The following is a 15,084-nucleotide window of genomic DNA, read 5'->3' as shown; positions in this document are numbered from 1 at the left end:
TCGCATATCAGGTCAATGAATTCAAACACCTGTATATTTTGAGCTGAACAAAGGCCAAAATGTCATCACACGCCAAAAGGCCAATTTGGGCCAAATTTTCTAAAATCCTCAATTATCATCCGACTGACATGAAATTTGAAAAGGATTTACGCACCATGTCACTGATTTCAACCACCTATAACTTTTGAGGTCACCTTAGGCCAAAATGTCAACATCGACCAAATGGACAATCTCTGCTAAATTTTTAAATCCTCAATTTTCATCCGATCAACTTGAAATTTGAAGAGCATTTGTATTTCAGGTCAATGGAATACACTACCTGTTAGTTTTTGAAGATGGCAGAGGCCAAATGGTCAATCTCTGCTAAGTTTCTAAAATCCTCAATTTTAATCACATAATCTTAAAAATTGATCAGCATTTGCATATCAGGTCACTGAATTCAACCACCTATAACTTTTGAGGTCACTATAGGCCAAAATGTCAACATAGACGAAACGGTCAATCTCTGCTAAATTTTTAAATCCTAAATTTTCATCCGATCGACTTGAAATTTGAAGAGCATTTGCATTTCAGGTCAATGGAATTCACCACCTTTTAGTTTTTGAAGTCGGGAGAGGCCAAAAAGTCAATCTCTGCTAAATTTCTAAAATCCTCAATTTTAATCTCATAATATTAAAAATTGAAGAGCATTCGCATATCAGGTCACTGAATTCAAACACCTGTTTATTTTGAGGTCAGCAAATGCCAAAATGTCAAAATATGTCAAAAGGCCAATTTGGACCAAATTTTTGAAAATCCTCAATTTTCATCGGATCATGTTGATTCAAATTAATTTATCTTTTTCTGGGAGAAATCGGAGATAAAATGCAGGTGTAAAATGGAATTGCGATGGCTGGGAATCGAACCCAGGTCAACTGCTTGGAAGGCAGCTATGCTCACCACTATACCACCATCGCTGTGTGGGTGTACATGTTTTCTAAGTATTGTAAGACCATCTTCATAAAATGAATCAACTTGTCACGCATCCTTTCATCATCAAATCCGAACGACCATTTCGTGGGAATAAAATATATTTGCATTCATAACCTTCACCTTCCGAGATCTTCCAAATTCAAACTCTCCCTGGCCATTGTAAGGTTGCCCAGAACCACGCGGTGATTCAAGATGGAAGAAGTAGAACAAAAAGAAGAAGAAAAATGACAACAGAAGTCGAACCTCTCCTTTTTGAAAGTTCATGTGCCGCTTGACCTGAACCTTGAAGATCATTTTCATTTCAGGTCAATGAAATACACCAGCTATTAATTTTTGAAGTCGCCAGAGGCCAAAAGGTCAACAGAGAACAAAAGATCAATTTCTGCTAAATTTCTAAAATCCTCAATTTTAATCCCATTATCTTAAAAATTGAAGAACATTTGCATATCAGGTCACTGAATTCAAACACCTATAACTTTAGAGGTCACCATACGCCAAAAGGTCAACATAGACCAAACGGTCAATCTGTGCTAAATTTCAAAATCCTCAATTTTAATACCAGAATATTAAAAATTGAAGAGCATTCGCATATCAGGTCAATGAATTCAAACACCTGTATATTTTGAGCAAAACAAAGGCCAAAATGTCATCACACGCCAAAAGGCCAATTTGAGCCAAATTTTCTAAAATCCTCAATTATCATCCGACTGACATGAAATTTGAAAAGGATTTACGCACCATGTCACTGATTTCAACCACCTATAACTTTTGAGGTCACCTGAGGCCAAAATGTCAACATCGACCAAATGGACAATCTCTGCGAAATTTTTAAATCCTCAATTTTCATCCGATTGACTTGAAATTTGAAGAGCATTTGTATTTCAGGTCAATGGAATACACTACCTATTAGTTTTTGAAGACGGCAGAGGCCAAATGGTCAATCTCTGCTAAGTTTCTAAAATCCTCAATTTTAATCCCATAATCTTAAAAATTGATCAGCATTTGCATATCACGTCACTGAATTCAACCACCTATAACTTTTGAGGTCACGAAAGGCCAAAATGTCAACATCGACCAAATGGACAATCTCTGCTAAATTTTTAAATCCTCAATTTTCATCCGATCAACTTGAAATTTGAAGAGCATTTGTATTTCAGGTCAATGGAATACACTACCTGTTAGTTTTTGAAGATGGCAGAGGCCAAATGGTCAATCTCTGCTAAGTTTCTAAAATCCTCAATTTTAATCCCATAATCTTAAAAATTGATCAGCATTTGCATATCAGGTCACTGAATTCAACCACCTATAACTTTTGAGGTCACTATAGGCCAAAATGTCAACATAGACAAAACGGTCAATCTCTGCTAAATTTTTAAATCCTAAATTTTCATTCGATCGACTTGAAATTTGAAGAGCATTTGCATTTCAGGTCAATGGAATTCACCACCTTTTAGTTTTTGAAGTCGGGAGAGGCCAAAAAGTCAATCTCTGCTAAATTTCTAAAATCCTCAATTTTAATCTCATAATATTAAAAATTGAAGAGCATTCGCATATGAGGTCACTGAATTCAAACACCTGTTTATTTTGAGCTCAGCAAATGCCAAAATGTCAAAATATGTCAAAAGGCCAATTTACTTGTCAGGTCAGGTTCGATCTGTGACCTGCAACAGGTACCATGTAAACCTGTACTAACCTGTTCCATGGTCGGGTTGTCGGCGACTAAACCGTCTCCCCCACCAGGTTTTCTGGTGAGGAGGGTGTTTGGATATGGACACCCAGCAGGATTAAAAACAAAACCTGTCAAAGGGCGGAGGAGCTCCTTGTGAGCCAACGGCCATCCATATCTAGTGCCCAACTGTGTCTGCGGACGTCCTCCTGCAGTTGGGTCACTTCTTATTAGGAGGTTGGTGGCAGGATTTGCACTCCAGCCATCGTAAAACCCTTCATTCCGCAAAACGCAAAAACGCAAAAAAATCTGAAAACCCACTCGGTGGGAGTACCTCCTGTGCAGCTTCCCTTCGCAGGGCAGCTCACAGGATGACGGGATTGGGGCAAAGCCTTCGGGACCCCCAATCTTTGATAGGAGGGAAACCACGGGGTAACATCCCTGGGTCAGATTGCGGGAGAGTGTGTCGGAGTGGTGCTGCGGTGTCGTCCACCAGACGGCGGTCTCCTTGGGTTAACCTGAGGCGGTCCCTTCGGGTGGGTGCCTGGAATGTCCTATCCCTAAGAGAGGATGATCACCTGTCTCTGTTATCAGCTGAGCTCAAGTGTTTGGACATCGGGATTGCAGCTCTCTCTGAGGTTCGGAGACCGGATTGCGGCGAGATAATGGTGGGTGGTTACACCTACTATTGGTCTGGTCGCTCTGATGGTTACCATACCCAAGGAGTTGCTGCAGCTGTGTCCAATAAGCTGACCCTAATGATAATTGAGGTAACACCGGTCAACGAGCGTATTATGAGATTAAGGATTCGTCACTCCTTAGGTGTCATTTCCCTGGTCTCTGTTTATGCTCCGACTGAGACGAGTGATCTCACCGTGAAGGATGCGTTCTACGCCACACTCGAGTCTGTGGTTGATCAGTGCCCCAGACGAGATACACTTCTAGTCTTGGGGGATTTCAATGCATCAACTGGAACTGATAGGGACGGTTATGAGGTGTGTGTTGGTCCCCATGGGTCAGGAACTATGAACCAGAATAGCACTAAGTTCCTTGACTTTGCAAGAAGTCATGGACTTAGGGTGGCTGGTTCATGGTTTCAGCGCCCACAAGCTCATCGCTGGACTTGGTATTCCAACGCTGGCGGTGTGGCAAAGGAGATTGACCATGTCCTCATTGACGGTCGTTGGAGGATGATCCAGAACTGCAGGGTCTACCGGAGTGCTCAGTTCCTCAATACTGACCACAGGCTTGTTGTAGCAACTCTAAAGCTGCACCTTAAATCCTGGAGAATGGTACCATCCCAGCCGAGGCTGGATGTTGCCAAGCTCAGGGATGAGAGGGTAGCTGAGGAGTTTGCGAACAGGCTGAGTGGACACTTGGGGGGTCTGGCTACTTTGGGGGGTCCTGAAGAGTTGTGGAGCGCCTTCAAGACCACCGTCCTTGATGTTGCCGGTGGATGCCTTGGAGCTCACCGCAGGGCAAAGAAAAATTTTGTCTCTCAAGGGACACTGGATACCATTGACCAGAGTCGCAGGGCCAGGCTGAATGGCAGAGCTGAGCTGTTCAGGGAGCTGAGGCGTAAAACTGTACGTGCACTGAGGGTGGACAAGGAGGCCTATGTGCGAGGAATCTGTGAGGGGGTAGAGCATCACCTGTGGACAGGTGATTCTCGTCCCGCTTACAGGGGAATTCGCGCATTACGTTCATCCAAGCCCATCCCTCGGAGCACTACATTTCGAGCAGAGAGTGGTAGGCTCTTGACAGAGGAGTCTGAAGTGAAGGCCCGCTGGGCCGGTTACTTTGAGCGGTTGTACCAGGCTGATCCCCCAACTGTCGAGTTGGACGTCAAGGGTGTTACAATCCCTGTTGCTGACCCTCGAATCAACTGTGGTCTACCTACGCTTGTGGAAACACGGGCTGCGGTGAACCAGTTGAAACGGGGCAAAGCTCCAGGGATCTGTGGCATCCATGCCGAACTTCTCAAGGCTGGTGGAAATGCTGCACTCGTGTCGTTGCATGCAGGTTTGTGCTCTGCCTGGAACACAGGCATCATCCCAACTGACTGGAAGAGGGGCCTTGTTGTCCCTCTCTGGAAAGGGAAGGGTGATCGCCAAGACTGCAACAACTACCAAGGGGTGACGCTGCTCTCAGTGCCGGGCAAGGTCTTTGCTTGGATAATTATCGATAGGGTTCGCCACCATCTGCTTGAGCACCAGCGTCCAGAGCAGTCAGGCTTTACACCAAAGAGGTCAACGATTGACCGTATCCTTGCACTTCGTGTCCTCACCGAACGCGGACGAGAGTTTCGGCAGGGGCTGCTTGCAGCCTATGTTGATCTCTGTAAAGCGTTTGATTCAGTGAATCGGGATGTCCTCTGGAGGATTCTTGGTCTTCGTGGGGTGCCACCAAAACTGATCGATCTGATGTCTGAACTCTACTCTGGTACTGAGAGTGCTGTGAAGTGTGGTGGTACCATCTCTGATTTATTTCCAGTTGTTACTGGAGTTCGTCAGGGATGTGTACTTGCCCCCACACTTTTCAGCACTTGTATGGACTGGATTCTAGGGAGGATGTCGGAGAGATCAAGTTGCGGTGCGTCATTTGGGAATGTCAAGATCTCGGACCTTGACTTTGCAGATGATGCAGTCATCTTTGCGGAGACTTTAGACATCCTCTTGGGGGCCCTCGAGGTGCTGAATGAGGAGTCGGAGCCGTTGGGATTACGGGTTTCTTGGGTCAAAACTAAGATCCAGGCTTTCGGTGACATCTTGGATGCTGCTGTCCTGTCTGTGTCTGTTTATGGTGAGGATGTTGAGGTCGTGGAGAGATTCACTTACCTTGGCAGTGATATTCATGTCTCTGCTGGCTGTCAGCAATAGACGTCTGGGTGTTCATGGATTCACTGGATCATGAGGTGTGGCGCTGCCGGTACCTGTGCGGGAGGACGAAGTCCGAGTCTTCAGGTCAATGAAATACACCAGCTATTAATTTTTGAAGTCGCCAGAGGCCAAAAGGTCAACAGAGAACAAAAGATCAATTTCTGCTAAATTTCTAAAATCCTCAATTTTAATCCCATTATGTTGATTCAAATTAATTTATAACATTTGCATATCAGGTCACTGAATTCAAACACCTGTAACTTTAGAGGTCACCATACGCTAAAAGGTCAACATAGACCAAACGGTCAATCTGTGTTAAATTTCGAAATCCTCAATTTTAATACCATAATCTTAAACATTGAAGAGCATTCGCATATCAGGTCAATGAATTCAAACACCTGTATATTTTGAGCTGAACAAAGGCCAAAATGTCATCACACGCCAAAAGGCCAATTTGGGCCAAATTTTCTAAAATCCTCAATTATCATCCGACTGACATGAAATTTGAAAAGGATTTACGCACCATGTCACTGATTTCAACCACCTATAACTTTTGAGGTCACCTTAGGCCAAAATGTCAACATCGACCAAATGGACAATCTCTGCTAAATTTTTAAATCCTCAATTTTCATCCGATCAACTTGAAATTTGAAGAGCATTTGTATTTCAGGTCAATGGAATACACGACCTATTAGTTTTTGAAGACGGCAGAGTCCAAATGGTCAATCTCTGATAAGTTTCTAAAATCCTCAATTTTAATCCCATAATCTTAAAAATTGATCAGCATTTGCATATCAGGTCACTGAATTCAACCACCTATAACTTTTGAGGTCACTATAGGCCAAAATGTCAACATAGACGAAACGGTCAATCTCTGCTAAATTTTTAAATCCTAAATTTTCATCCGATCGACTTGAAATTTGAAGAGCATTTGCATTTCAGGTCAATGGAATTCACCACCTTTTAGTTTTTGAAGTCGGGAGAGGCCAAAAAGTCAATCTCTGCTAAATTTCTAAAATCCTCAATTTTAATCTCATAATATTAAAAATTGAAGAGCATTCGCATATCAGGTCACTGAATTCAAACACCTGTTTATTTTGAGCTCAGCAAATGCCAAAATGTCAAAATATGTCAAAAGGCCAATTTGGACCAAATTTTTCAAAATCCTCAATTTTCATCGGATCATGTTGATTCAAATTAATTTATCTTTTTTGTGGGAGAAATCGGAGATAAAATGCAGGTGTAAAATGGAATTGCGATGGCTGGGAATCGAACCCAGGTCAACTGCTTGGAAGGCAGCTATGCTCACCACTATACCACCATCACTGTGTGTGTACATGTTTTCTAAGTATTGTAAGACCATCTTCATAAAATGAATCAACTTGTCACGCATCCTTTCATCATCAAATCCGAACGACCATTTCGTGGGAATAAAATATATTTGCATTCATAACCTTCACCTTCCGAGATCTTCCAAATTCAAACTCTCCCTGGCCATTGTAAGGTTGCCCAGAACCACGCGGTGATTCAAGAAGGAAGAAGTATAACAAAAAGAAGAAGAAAAATGACAACAGAAGTCGAACCTCTCCTTTTTGAAAGTTCATGTGCCGCTTGACCTGAACCTTGAAGATCATTTTCATTTCAGGTCAATGAAATACACCAGCTATTAATTTTTGAAGTCGCCAGAGGCCAAAAGGTCAACAGAGAACAAAAGATCAATCTCTGCTAAATTTCTAAAATCTTCAATTTTAATCCCATTATCTTAAAAATTGAAGAACATTTGCATATCAGGTCACTGAATTCAAACACCTATAACTTTAGAGGTCACCATACGCCAAAAGGTCAACATCGACCAAACGGTCAATCTGTGCTAAATTTCAAAATCCTCAATTTTAATACCATAATCTTAAAAATTGAAGAGCATTCGCATATCAGGTCAATGAATTCAAACACCTGTATATTTTGAGCTAAACAAAGGCCAAAATGTCATCACACGCCAAAAGGCCAATTTGGGCCAAATTTTCTAAAATCCTCAATTATCATCCGACTGACATGAAATTTGAAAAGGATTTACGCACCATGTCACTGATTTCAACCACCTATAACTTTTGAGGTCACCATAGGCCAAAATGTCAACATCGACCAAATGGACAATCTCTGCGAAATTTTTAAATACTCAATTTTCATCCGATCAACTTGAAATTTGAAGAGCATTTGTATTTCAGGTCAATGCAATACACTACCTATTAGTTTTTGAAGACGGCAGAGGCCAAATGGTCAATCTCTGCTAAGTTTCTAAAATCCTCAATTTTAATCCCATAATCTTAAAAATTGATCAGCATTTGCATATCACGTCACTGAATTCAACCACCTATAACTTTTGAGGTCACTATAGGCCAAAATGTCAACATCGACCAAATGGACAATCTCTGCCAAATTTTTAAATCCTCAATTTTCATCCGATCAACTTGAAATTTGAAGAGCATTTGTATTTCAGGTCAATGGAATACACTACCTGTTAGTTTTTGAAGATGGCAGAGGCCAAATGGTCAATCTCTGCTAAGTTTCTAAAATCCTCAATTTTAATCACATAATCTTAAAAATTGATCAGCATTTGCATATCAGGTCACTGAATTCAACCACCTATAACTTTTGAGGTCACTATAGGCCAAAATGTCAACATAGACAAAACGGTCAATCTCTGCTAAATTTTTAAATCCTCAATTTTCATCCGATCGACTTGAAATTTGAAGAGCATTTGCATTTCAGGTCAATGGAATTCACCACCTTTTAGTTTTTGAAGTCGGGAGAGGCCAAAAAGTCAATCTCTGCTAAATTTCTAAAATCCTCAATTTTAATCTCATAATATTAAAAATTGAAGAGCATTCGCATATCAGGTCACTGAATTCAAACACCTGTTTATTTTGAGCTCAGCAAATGCCAAAATGTCAAAATATGGCAAAAGGCCAATTTGGACCAAATTTTTCAAAATCCTCAATTTTCATCGGATCATGTTGATTCAAATTAATTTATCTTTTTTGTGGGAGAAATCGGAGATAAAATGCAGGTGTAAAATGGAATTGCGATGGCTGGGAATCGAACCCAGGTCAACTGCTTGGAAGGCAGCTATGCTCACCACTATACCACCATCACTGTGTGTGTACATGTTTTCTAAGTATTGTAAGACCATCTTCATAAAATGAATCAACTTGTCACGCATCCTTTCATCATCAAATCCGAACGACCATTTCGTGGGAATAAAATATATTTGCATTCATAACCTTCACCTTCCGAGATCTTCCAAATTCAAACTCTCCCTGGCCATTGTAAGGTTGCCGAGAACCAAGCGGTGATTCAAGAAGGAAGAAGTGGAAGAAAAAGAAGAAGAAAAATGACAACAGAAGTCGAACCTCTCCTTTTTGAAAGTTCATGTGCCGCTTGACCTGAACCTTGGAGATCATTGTCATTTCAGGTCAATGAAATACACCAGCTATTAATTTTTGAAGTCGCCAGAGGCCAAAAGGTCAACAGAGAACAAAAGATCAATTTCTGCTAAATTTCTAAAATCCTCAATTTTAATCCCATTATCTTAAAAAGTTGAAGAACATTTGCATATCAGGTCACTGAATTCAAACACCTGTAACTTTAGAGGTCACCATACGCTAAAAGGTCAACATAGACCAAACGGTCAATATGTGTTAAATTTCGAAATCCTCAATTTTAATACCATAATCTTAAACATTGAAGAGCATTCGCATATCAGGTCAATGAATTCAAACACCTGTATATTTTGAGCTGAACAAAGGCCAAAATGTCATCACACGCCAAAAGGCCAATTTGGGCCAAATTTTCTAAAATCCTCAATTATCATCCGACTGACATGAAATTTGAAAAGGATTTACGCACCATGTCACTGATTTCAACCACCTATAACTTTTGAGGTCACCTTAGGCCAAAATGTCAACATCGACCAAATGGACAATCTCTGCTAAATTTTTAAATCCTCAATTTTCATCCGATCAACTTGAAATTTGAAGAGCATTTGTATTTCAGGTCAATGGAATACACTACCTGTTAGTTTTTGAAGATGGCAGAGGCCAAATGGTCAATCTCTGCTAAGTTTCTAAAATCCTCAATTTTAATCACATAATCTTAAAAATTGATCAGCATTTGCATATCAGGTCACTGAATTCAACCACCTATAACTTTTGAGGTCACTATAGGCCAAAATGTCAACATAGACGAAACGGTCAATCTCTGCTAAATTTTTAAATCCTAAATTTTCATCCGATCGACTTGAAATTTGAAGAGCATTTGCATTTCAGGTCAATGGAATTCACCACCTTTTAGTTTTTGAAGTCGGGAGAGGCCAAAAAGTCAATCTCTGCTAAATTTCTAAAATCCTCAATTTTAATCTCATAATATTAAAAATTGAAGAGCATTCGCATATCAGGTCACTGAATTCAAACACCTGTTTATTTTGAGGTCAGCAAATGCCAAAATGTCAAATTATGTCAAAAGGCCAATTTGGACCAAATTTTTGAAAATCCTCAATTTTCATCGGATCATGTTGATTCAAATTAATTTATCTTTTTCTGGGAGAAATCGGAGATAAAATGCAGGTGTAAAATGGAATTGCAATGGCTGGGAATCGAACCCAGGTCAAGTGCTTGGAAGGCGGCTATGCTCACCACTATACCACCATCGCTGTGTGGGTGTCCATGTTTTCTAAGTATTGTAAGACCATCTTCATAAAATGAATCAACTTGTCACGCATCCTTTCATCATCAAATCCGAACGACCATTTCGTGGGAATAAAATATATTTGCATTCATAACCTTCACCTTCCGAGATCTTCCAAATTCAAACTCTCCCTGGCCATTGTCAGGTTGCCCAGAACCACGCGGTGATTCAAGATGGAAAAAGTAGAACAAAAAGAAGAAGAAAAATGACAACAGAAGTCGAACCTCTCCTTTTTGAAAGTTCATGTTCCACTTGATCTGAACCTTGAAGATCATTTTCATTTCAGGTCAATGAAATACACCAGCTATTAATTTTTGAAGTCGCCAGAGGCCAAAAGGTCAACACAGAACAAAAGATCAATCTCTGCTAAATTTCTAAAATCCTCAATTTTAATCCCATTATCTTAAAAATTGAAGAACATTTGCATATCAGGTCACTGAATTCAAACACCTATAACTTTAGAGGTCACCATACGCCAAAAGGTCAACATAGACCAAACGGTCAATCTGTGCTAAATTTCACAATCCTCAATTTTAATACCATAATATTAAACATTGAAGAGCATTCGCATATCAGGTCAATGAATTCAAACACCTGTATATTTTGAGCTAAACAAAGGCCAAAATGTCATCACACGCCAAAAGGCCAATTTGGGCCAAATTTTCTAAAATCCTCAATTATCATCCGACTGACATGAAATTTGAAAAGGATTTACGCACCATGTCACTGATTTCAACCACCTATAACTTTTGAGGTCACCATAGGCCAAAATGTCAACATCGACCAAATGGACAATCTCTGCTAAATTTTTAAATCCTCAATTTTCATCCGATCGACTTGAAATTTGAAGAGCATTTGTATTTCAGGTCAATGGAATACACTACCTATTAGTTTTTGAAGACGGCAGAGGCCAAATGGTCAATCTCTGCAAAGTTTCTAAAATCCTCAATTTTAATCCCATAATCTTAAAAATTGATCAGCATTTGCATATGAGGTCACTGAATTCAACCACCTATAACTTTTGAGGTCACTATAGGCCAAAATGTCGACATAGACGAAACGGTCAATCTCTGCTAAATTTTTAAATCCTAAATTTTCATCCGATCGTCTTGAAATTTGAAGAGCATTTGCATTTCAGGTCAATGGAATTCACCACCTTTTAGTTTTTGAAGTCGAGAGAGGCCAAAAAGTCAATATCTGCTAAATTTCTAAAATCCTCAATTTTAATCTCATAATATTAAAAATTGAAGAGCATTCGCATATGAGGTCACTGAATTCAAACACCTGTTTATTTTGAGCTCAGCAAATGCCAAAATGTCAAAATATGTCAAAAGGCCAATTTACTTGTCAGGTCAGGTTCGATCTGTGACCTGCAACAGGTACCATGTAAACCTGTACTAACCTGTTCCATGGTCGGGTTGTCGGCGACTAAACCGTCTCCCCCACCAGGTTTTCTGGTGAGGAGGGTGTTTGGATATGGACACCCAGCAGGATTAAAAACAAAACCTGTCAAAGGGCGGAGGAGCTCCTTGTGAGCCAACGGCCATCCATATCTAGTGCCCAACTGTGTCTGCGGACGTCCTCCTGCAGTTGGGTTACTTCTTATTAGGAGGTTGGTGGCAGGATTTGCACTCCAGCCATCGTAAAACCCTTCATTCCGCAAAACGCAAAAACGCAAAAAAATCTGAAAACCCACTCGGTGGGAGTACCTCCTGTGCAGCTTCCCTTCGCAGGGCAGCTCACAGGATGACGGGATTGGGGCAAAGCCTTCGGGACCCCCAATCTTTGATAGGAGGGAAACCACGGGGTAACATCCCTGGGTCAGATTGCGGGAGAGTGTGTCGGAGTGGTGCTGCGGTGTCGTCCACCAGACGGCGGTCTCCTTGGGTTAACCTGAGGCGGTCCCTTCGGGTGGGTGCCTGGAATGTCCTATCCCTAAGAGAGGATGATCACCTGTCTCTGTTATCAGCTGAGCTCAAGCGTTTGGACATCGGGATTGCAGCTCTCTCTGAGGTTCGGAGACCGGATTGCGGCGAGATAATGGTGGGTGGTTACACCTACTATTGGTCTGGTCGCTCTGATGGTTACCATACCCAAGGAGTTGCTGCAGCTGTGTCCAATAAGCTGACCCCAATGATAATTGAGGTAACACCGGTTAACGAGCGTATTATGAGATTAAGGATTCGTCACTCCTTAGGTGTCATTTCCCTGGTCTCTGTTTATGCTCCGACTGAGACGAGTGATCTCACCGTGAAGGATGCGTTCTACGCCACACTCGAGTCTGTGGTTGATCAGTGCCCCAGACGAGATACACTTCTAGTCTTGGGGGATTTCAATGCATCGACTGGAACTGATAGGGACGGTTATGAGGTGTGTGTTGGTCCCCATGGGTCAGGAACTATGAACCAGAATAGCACTAAGTTCCTTGACTTTGCAAGAAGTCATGGACTTAGGGTGGCTGGTTCATGGTTTCAGCGCCCACAAGCTCATCGCTGGACTTGGTATTCCAACGCTGGCGGTGTGGCAAAGGAGATTGACCATGTCCTCATTGACGGTCGTTGGAGGATGATCCAGAACTGCAGGGTCTACCGGAGTGCTCAGTTCCTCAATACTGACCACAGGCTTGTTGTAGCAACTCTAAAGCTGCACCTTAAATCCTGGAGAATGGTACCATCCCAGCCGAGGCTGGATGTTGCCAAGCTCAGGGATGAGAGGGTAGCTGAGGAGTTTGCGAACAGGCTGAGTGGACACTTGGGGGGTCTGGCTACTTTGGGGGGTCCTGAAGAGTTGTGGAGCGCCTTCAAGACCACCGTCCTTGATGTTGCAGGTGGATGCCTTGGAGCTCACCTCAGGGCAAAGAAAAATTTTGTCTCTCAAGGGACACTGGATACCATTGACCAGAGTCGCAGGGCCAGGCTGAATGGCAGAGCTGAGCTGTTCAGGGAGCTGAGGCGTAAAACTGTACGTGCACTGAGGGTGGACAAGGAGGCCTATGTGCGAGGAATCTGTGAGGGGGTAGAGCATCACCTGTGGACAGGTGATTCTCGTCCCGCTTACAGGGGAATTCGCGCATTACGTTCATCCAAGCCCATCCCTCGGAGCACTACAGTTCGAGCAGAGAGTGGTAGGCTCTTGACAGAGGAGTCTGAAGTGAAGGCCCGCTGGGCCGGTTACTTTGAGCGGTTGTACCAGGCTGATCCCCCAACTGTCGAGTTGGACGTCAAGGGTGTTACAATCCCTGTTGCTGACCCTCGAATCAACTGTGGTCTACCTACGCTTGTGGAAACACGGGCTGCGGTGAACCAGTTGAAACGGGGCAAAGCTCCAGGGATCTGTGACATCCATGCCGAACTTCTCAAGGCTGGTGGAAATGCTGCACTCGTGTCGTTGCATGCAGGTTTGTGCTCTGCCTGGAACACAGGCATCATCCCAACTGACTGGAAGAGGGGCCTTGTTGTCCCTCTCTGGAAAGGGAAGGGTGATCGCCAAGACTGCAACAACTACCAAGGGGTGACGCTGCTCTCAGTGCCGGGCAAGGTCTTTGCTTGGATAATTATCGATAGGGTTCGCCACCATCTGCTTGAGCACCAGCGTCCAGAGCAGTCAGGCTTTACACCAAAGAGGTCAACGATTGACCGTATCCTTGCACTTCGTGTCCTCACCGAACGCGGACGAGAGTTTCGGCAGGGGCTGCTTGCAGCCTATGTTGATCTCTGTAAAGCGTTTGATTCAGTGAATCGGGATGTCCTCTGGAGGATTCTTGGTCTTCGTGGGGTGCCACCAAAACTGATCGATCTGATGTCTGAACTCTACTCTGGTACTGAGAGTGCTGTGAAGTGTGGTGGTACCATCTCTGATTTATTTCCAGTTGTTACTGGAGTTCGTCAGGGATGTGTACTTGCCCCCACACTTTTCAGCACTTGTATGGACTGGATTCTAGGGAGGATGTCGGAGAGATCAAGTTGCGGTGCGTCATTTGGGAATGGCAAGATCTCGGACCTTGACTTTGCAGATGATGCAGTCATCTTTGCGGAGACTTTAGACATCCTCTTGGGGGCCCTCGAGGTGCTGGAATGAGGAGTCGGAGCCGTTGGGATTACGGGTTTCTTGGGTCAAAACTAAGATCCAGGCTTTCGGTGACATCTTGGATGCTGCTGTCCTGTCTGTGTCTGTTTGTGGTGAGGATGTTGAGGTCGTGGAGAGATTCACTTACCTTGGCAGTGATATTCATGTCTCTGCTGGCTGCGAGTCAGAGGTCAATAGACGTCTGGGTCGGGCCTGGGGAGTCATGGATTCACTGGATCATGGGGTGTGGCGCTGCCGGTACCTGTGCGGGAGGACGAAAGTCCGAGTCTTCAGGTCCTTGGTACTTCCAGTCTTGCTCTCTGGGTGCGAGACTTGGACTCTGACCAAGGATCTGAGACGGAGACTTAATTCCTTTGGTACCAGGTCTCTTCGGAGAATCCTTGGCTATCGCTGGTCGGATTTTGTGTCCAACGAGCGGTTGCTGAGAGAGACTCGGATGAGATTTGTTACCTGCATAGTCCGTGAGCGTCAGTTGCGGCTGTATGGACATGTGGCTCGTTTTCCTGACTCTGATCCTGCTCACCAGATTCTCTCAGCGAGGGAGTCTCATGAGTGGAGGAGGCCAGTGGGTCGACCACGTGCCTCATGGTTGAAATACGTTGACCATCATCTCAAGGAGATGGGGATGGGCCTGGCATCTGCCTGGGGGATGGCCAGACGGAGGCCCTTGGAGTACCGGCAGAAAGTGGACGCAGCGACGTGCTGTTCTGGCACATGCTCCCATACCTGACCTGACCT

At 43.2% G+C, this 15,084-nt stretch overlaps 3 non-coding genes across 3 annotated transcripts; all 3 read right to left on the bottom strand.

The window, feature by feature from the left end:
- Positions 1-884: 884 nt before the first annotated feature.
- Positions 885-956, bottom strand: TRNAG-UCC (transfer RNA glycine (anticodon UCC)). The gene has a single exon. It is a non-coding gene; the product is annotated as a tRNA-Gly (tRNA).
- A 5,815-nt stretch (positions 957-6,771) lies between these two features.
- On the bottom strand, positions 6,772-6,843 carry TRNAG-UCC (transfer RNA glycine (anticodon UCC)). Its single transcript has one exon. It is a non-coding gene; the product is annotated as a tRNA-Gly (tRNA).
- A 1,755-nt stretch (positions 6,844-8,598) lies between these two features.
- TRNAG-UCC (transfer RNA glycine (anticodon UCC)) lies at positions 8,599-8,670 on the bottom strand. Its single transcript has one exon. It is a non-coding gene; the product is annotated as a tRNA-Gly (tRNA).
- Between the last annotated feature and the right edge of the window lie 6,414 nt (positions 8,671-15,084).

Source organism: Eptatretus burgeri, chromosome 2 (assembly GCF_056783735.1).
Source record: "Eptatretus burgeri isolate ZD-2024b chromosome 2, Ebu_testis_v1, whole genome shotgun sequence".
Taxonomy (NCBI): domain Eukaryota; kingdom Metazoa; phylum Chordata; class Myxini; order Myxiniformes; family Myxinidae; genus Eptatretus; species Eptatretus burgeri.
This window is presented reverse-complemented; position numbering and strand designations above follow the sequence as displayed.